Source organism: Odontesthes bonariensis, chromosome 15 (assembly GCF_027942865.1).
Source record: "Odontesthes bonariensis isolate fOdoBon6 chromosome 15, fOdoBon6.hap1, whole genome shotgun sequence".
Taxonomy (NCBI): Eukaryota; Metazoa; Chordata; class Actinopteri; order Atheriniformes; family Atherinopsidae; genus Odontesthes; species Odontesthes bonariensis.
Genome location: NC_134520.1, coordinates 38,211,191 through 38,218,028, shown reverse-complemented (window position 1 = coordinate 38,218,028; position 6,838 = coordinate 38,211,191). Strand labels below are relative to the sequence as shown.

The following is a 6,838-nucleotide window of genomic DNA, read 5'->3' as shown; positions in this document are numbered from 1 at the left end:
GGAGGTTTCTTCCTGGTTCTGGTTCTGATGGAGGTTTACTGAGCTGGAAACTGTTTAATTGGCTCTGATTGAATTAGACTAATTTGTAATTTAATTCATTGGATTTAATTGGATTATGATTACAATGAATTGAACTCCAACTGGCTTGAATTGGACTGACTCTGCCTGTGTTTAGAGTACAGAACGGGTTAGAGCCCAAAGTCAGAGCAACTTCACAGCTAAACATACAGAAGAGGTTCAGAAATGTTCTGATACAGAAACACCAGACTGACTCTGAGCTGCAGAACATCTGTAATTATTCTGCAGAACATCTGTAATTATTCTGTAGAACATCTGTAATTATTCTGCAGAACATCTGTAATTATTCTGTAGTTTTCAGCAAGTAGAATGAAGCAAATGAAGCAAACCTACCTGAGCTGCTGCCTCGTGTTGCTTCTGTTAGTTTCAGGGGAAAAATCACAGAGAGGCTTTCAGCTGAAGCTTTTTATACCAACGAGGACTTTCCAGAGAAAGCCGATGTAAACGTGAAGGGGCTCAGGTCTGCCAACAGGAAGTGTTTGTGGTGTTTCTGCAGTTTGTAAATGAAACGAACCTACAAACAGGGAACTGACGGCGGTTTGGTGGTTTCACAGAAGAAGAAACGAGTCCCAGCTGCACACAGAGAGCTCAGGCTTCATCATGTTGACTGTGGGGCTCATCAATCCTATATATTTATCCAGTATTTTATTACAGAGACTGGAACATGTTATTGGTATTAAAGGAACTGCATTAGGCTGCTTTAAGTCATATTTATCTGATAGATTTCAGTTTGTTCTTGTAAATGAAGAATCTTCCTCACACACCAGAGTAAGTCATGGAGTTCCTCAGGGTTCTGTGCTTGGACAGATTCTTTTTACACTTTATACATGCTTCCATTAGGTAACAAAAATCAGACAGCATGGCATAAAGTTCCATTGCTATGCTGATGATACTCAGCTGTACTTATATAAAACCAGATGAATCCAATAGGTTGGTCAGACTACAAGCATGTCTTAAAGACATAAAGACCTGGAGCACAGGAGACTACTATTGAAATGTGGAATTCTCTTTCTATGAAACTTAAAGAATGAAGAATGTGTTACACTGAAGGTCACCTAAGCTGTATTGTGTTTTTCGACAAGGTCCCTGAGGTAGGGGGTGGGTGGGAGGGAGGGAGGATTTATTTATATGATTTCAGATTTAGTTTAAGTTGTTGATTATTTCATTGTTTTCTGTTAATTTGATCTTGGCGATTACCTTATTTACTACTTGCTAATGTACTTGCTTTTCATTTTATGACATGTTCTCGTTTTCTTTTCTCCGTTTGTATAAAAATTTCTTGAATAAAGAAAAATTTGATCACAAAAAAAAAAAGACAAAGACCTGGAGAACCCTCATGCCCTGGCGGTACATTCTTCGCTGGATACTCAATGGACTCCTGGGGGAAGTGGAGGATTGTGTGTTTGTCGATGTTGTCAGTCGAGGACGTTGAAGATTTATACACATTTGGATTTATGATTACTGGTTTCCAGCTGTTTGGAGTCGGAGGATACCTGGCATGTCAAGAAATTAAGAAAGCGTGGGCAGCGTTTGAGGGGGTCGGCAGAGCAATCAACACTCAGACTGAGATGCTCCGTGAGCAGAATGGGAAGCTGAATGCGACCCTTACACAGGTTCAGCAGGCCGGCTGAGGTTGCTGGACTGAGAAGAGAAATGGAATAAATCTGGGAGAAAGCTGATCGCTCGGACCGGGCGGCAAGGTCCTGGAATTTGGCTGTACATCCCACAATTTGGCTGTTTGGATTCACCATGAGACGCACCAGCAAAGACTTCAAGGCAGGCGGAAAAAAATTAAGAGTCATGCCTGACCCAAACAATTTTTGTTATCTCAATCTGGCTCCCCTGTGCTGGCCTTGGCTGCCAGCTGCAGCTTCTCCTGGATGCTATGTAAATAAGACGCTCTGCCCCATGTGCTCCCTCCCCTTCCTGAGGACTCCTGTGGAAACGGTTTAGGCTGATAAACTTTCCATCGCATTATCGAGGACAATGGCCTCTGAGACAGTAGGCCCTTTCACACTGCGACCCGCTACCTTAGCAGGTCCAAATTGCACCTTCGAACTGCGTCGAGCAATGTGAGCGCTTGGCTTGTTAGGTGACCCGTGTCGCCTGAAGCCGAGTTCAGGGGGCGTGGCCTAGTGGCAGAGCGTCACAGGAAACACATGAAATGCTGGGCGTGTACAATGACGTAGGCACAAGCCATGCGTCGGAGGTAGGGTTAAATACACCTTGAAGACTCGTTTTTGCAATTGTATATGCAGTTCATGGAGATGTTACTTTACGGGGTGTGGATGGTTACAACGTGGGATGCCGCCGAAGAACATATGCGGAGAATACAAGAGCACTATAGTCCCCGACATGAGGCGGTAAATAACGTCCTCTGCTCGGAGGCTGAGGAGCTCGCGGACCTCCTTGTCTCCCCAGTTGGCCATATTAAAAAATGTCTGGAACTTGATGTAGGCTAAAACAGAGTGAAACTTGTCCTCACCTGTCGCTGTTGTTCTGAATCAGTTGTCCATTCTGTCTTTTAAACTCCTCACGTCACGCCCACGTCCGACCCGGGTCGATTGCGTTCACACCAAACTCGGCTCGGCAAAAAGACTAGGGTCCGACGCGGGTCGAAAGGCGAGTCGAGTTGATGCGGCAGCCCGGGTCGGCAGTGTGAACGCAACAGCGGACACGCTAAATTCACGGATTAAACGCGGGTTATTCCTCAGTGTGAAAGGGGCTACAGCTTCATGGACACAAACTCACTGATTAAAGGATAAGACCGGTTTTTTGACATTGGGCCCTTGATTTCACATTACAACATGATGTTCTACTCACCCCTGCTTGTTGTTGGTAATTTGGAGCTGTTCCGAAGATATTCGCGAGGCGTCTGGCTGCTCTCTTGAGATATTCGGCCATGAAACGGTTTCCTATGGGCAAGCTTATACAGGCACAAACTATGCTGTTTATAATTTATTAATTACTCTACACTAGCACTGATAACGTGGAGGTGCGGCGCTTACTTAAAAAAATCCGGGTTACTGTAATTTTGAATTTTTGTCGTAAAGTGGGTGTTACTGACGTCATCGTCGTGCTACTGCCACAGACAGCCCACAGACCTGCTGCCTATTTATTCTTTCGGCTAAAATTCAAAATTAGTAACCCGGATTTTTTTAAGTAAGCGGCGCACCTCCACGTTATCAGTGCTAGTGTACAGTAATTAATAAATTATAAACAGCATAGTTTGTGCCTGTATAAGCTTGCCCATAGGAAACCGTTTCATGGCCGAATATCTCAAGAGAGCAGCCAGACGCCTCTCGAATATCTTCGGAACAGCTCCAAATGACCAACAACAAGCAGGGGTGAGTAGAACATCATGTTATAATGTGAAATCAAGGGCCCAATGTCAAAAAACCGGTCTTATCCTTTAACATACGCAACTCCCACACCTCCTCACCGGTCCCAATGCTTGATGTTGTGTGTATGCGTTTCTTTGTTTGCAATCTCAAACTGTATCCTTGTAAGGGTAAAGTGTGAAATAAAATTTTTTCTCCTATCTGGCAGCGCTCATCACTGAGCTGCATGGCCACGATTACCCGTCTCCCTCGTTTGTTTTTATGTTGTCTGTCTGGATGGGTCGTACTGGAACTTATGTTTCGTTATGCTATATGTGTAATGACAATAAAATTGAATCTCATCTCATCATCTCAGAACTTTCTGCTTCTCAACTCAAACTGAAGTTGTTATCTTTGGACCTGAGCGCTTCAGGGAGAAACTGTCTGGTTCTATAGTTACTCTGATGATATTTCCTCAGCTTCTGGTCCTACACTGAGGAACCTTGGAGTTATTTTTTACCAGGATCTGTCCTCTGACTCGCATATAAAACAGGTTTCTAGGACTGCCTTCTTTCATCTTCGTAATATTGTTAAAATCAGGAACATCTTGTCTCAGAGTGATGCAGAAAAACTAGTCCATGCATCTGTTACTTCAGGATTGGACTACTGTAATTCTTTATTATTGGGCTGTCCCACATATTCTCTGAAAAGCCTCCAGCTGATCCAAAATGCTGCAGCCAGAGTTAATGAGATCTGATTAATAAGAGTTAAGTTCGTTTTGATTTTAGCTGGGATGTTAGCTTTGTTGTTAGCTGTGATGTTAGCTGTGTTGTAAGCTTTGATGTTAGCTTTGTTGTTAGCTTTGATGTTAGCTGTGATGTTAGCTGTGTTGTTAGCTGTGTTGTTAGCTTTGATGTTAGCTTTGTTGTTAGCTGTGTTGTTAGCTGTGTTGTTAGCTGTGTTGTTAGCTTTGTTGTTAGCTGTGTTGTTAGCTGTGTTGTTAGCTGTGATGTTAGCTGTGTTGTTAGCTTTGTTGTTAGCTTTGTTGTTAGCTTTGTTGTTAGCTGTGATGTTAGCTGTGATGTTAGCTTTGTTGTTATATCCTCATTTGTAAGTCCCTTTGGATAAAAGCGTCCGCTAAATGCAGAAACATAAACATATAAAGCAACAGACCTTTCAGCCTAATTCTATTCTTTCTGCATATTCCATCATATAGAATTGACATAAAAGCCCTAATAATAAGCCATTATTATTTATAAGCTATTATCATTTGCAGAAAGTATCCTGCAAATGATGCTTTTGGTGGGTTTACAGCAGACACTAATGTTTTTGACACTTTTAGACAAGTTTGTTTTTTTTCACAGATTTAAGAGAAACTGGGTGAAAACAAACAGAAATAGGTCGTCATCCATAAACGGGTCACAGGTGTGAACTGTGAACAAACTGTGGACAAACTGGAGTTTCGGGTTTCCCCCCGCCACCGCCGCTCATCACCTGCTGAGGTAAAAATACACCTGACAGGAAGTCTGGTTTCAGTTCACATGATTCAAGTTTATTTTTGACCTACAGATGCCGCCCAGCTCTGACCGACCTGTTCTGGAGGATTCCTCAACAGGAAGTGACCTCACCTGAGCCCGCCTGAGCCCGCCTGAGCCCGCCTGAGCCCGCCTGAGCCCGCCTGCGGCTGAAAGAAGTGACACTTAGCTTTACTGGACAGGTACATACAGGTATGAATCAGCTACAGTCACCCAGCAGAGAAAAAACACCCAGAACCCCGTCAGGCCCCGCCCCTCTGACAGGTCACCGTCAGGCTCCGCCCCCTCAACGCCTGAGCATTGGGTATAAAACAGACGATTGATCGGTTTAGTGGAAACGGGTTAGCGATGACATCATCTGTTAGTGTTCAGTCAGTTACTGATGAGCTCATTAACGTCTGATGTGAGGTCACGCCCTCTCCCAGGGGGCGGGGCCTGAGCTGTGACATCACATAGCACAACCAATCAGCATCACTGATAAGGCGTCCTTTCTGACAGGAAGTCCCGATCAATCCGATCGATTCGTCTCTGAAAAAACTTCTTCTGGAGGAGTTCAGTGAGTGCGTCAGTCTGTCAAAACCAGGGCCGATCAATCCCCGATCAATCAGAGCTCGGTGGGTTTTAGTGGTTTCAGTCCGTCCGTCCTCTTTGGTTATGATCAATCGGAAAGACGTTCCTTTAATCACTTCCATTGATCGGCTCCAGCCCGTCACCGATCGATCGATTCTTGGTTTGATCGGTAAAACATCAGAAAAAAGTCATTAGATCTGATTGATAATTTCTGATCAATAACACATAAACTGCAGCTTGATCAATAACTGAAGGATCAATACACGTCTGGGACAGAAAATCAATTTTTCTGATTGTTTAAATATTTCTGACGGCATCAGTCGGACCGAACCGGGTCGTGTGTGTGCACGTGTGTGTGTGCACGTGTGTGTGTTACAGGGTTTAAATGTGACCACGGCGTTGATCAGCTGACCTCCGGTGGGGCCTCAGGGTTGAAATCATGGGACTAATTGATCGATAACTCAGATATTGGTTAAAGTTCTAACTAAAATGCAGGTGTGGTTAAAGCTGATCACGGATCAATCAGCCTGATCAGCTGACAGACTGAGGCACCACAGGTGTGATGATGTCAGCAGGACCACACCTGGACCCTCAGGACGGGTTCTGCTGCCCCACTGCTCTGCAGTCTGTTCCCGAGGGGGGGCAGTCTGCGTGAGGGGGCGGGGCCTCAGCCAAAGGCCCCGCCTCCATAGGCCCCGCCTCCTGGAGCTCTCTGCCAGCTGCAGCTTTAGTTTCCACTTTATTGTCTTCTTCAGTTCCTACTCCTGTAGCCCCTCCTCTTTCTGTAGCCCCTCCTCCTTCTGTAGCCCCTCCTCCTCCTGTAGCCCCTCCTCCTCCTGTAGCCCCTCCTCCTCCTGTAGCCCCTCCTCCTCCTGTAGCCCCTCCTCCTCCTGTAGCTCCTCCTCCTTCTGTGGCTCCTCCTCCTTCTGTAGCTCCTCCCATCCAGAACTCTGCCACGACACTGATCTCTGCTCCTGCTGACCTTTGACCCCCGGTGGCTCCGCCTCCTGACTCGATGGATGAGGACAGCGCCTCAGTGATGATGGCGGCCGTCTGGGCGACCCAGTTCAGCTCGGACCTCACCTCGCCGGCTGCTCCGGCGGCCGCAGCTGAGGAGGCGGGGGGGGCGTCGGCCTGAGGCCCAGGGGGGGGCGTCCCGGCAGCTTCTGGTTGGCTGGCGTCGGCGGGTCCTGGACCGGCGGCGCTGTTGTTGTTGTTGAGGTTGTCCTGCAGAGCGGTCTGGTTCTGACCCGCCTGCTGGTTCTGCAGCAGCATCTCCTGGATCCGGATCTGCTGCAGGATGGCAGGGAGCTCGTAGTGGTGGAAGAAGTAGAT

The 6,838-nt window shown here is 46.4% G+C and overlaps 1 long non-coding RNA gene across 1 annotated transcript; it reads right to left on the bottom strand.

Annotated features, from left to right (window-relative positions):
• Nucleotides 1–4,928: 4,928 nt before the first annotated feature.
• LOC142400890 (uncharacterized) lies at nucleotides 4,929–6,349 on the bottom strand. Its single transcript, XR_012772990.1, has 2 exons — nucleotides 5,077–6,349; nucleotides 4,929–5,046 (listed from the first exon to the last, which is right to left on the bottom strand). It is a non-coding gene; the product is annotated as an uncharacterized LOC142400890 (long non-coding RNA).
• Nucleotides 6,350–6,838: the final 489 nt, after the last annotated feature.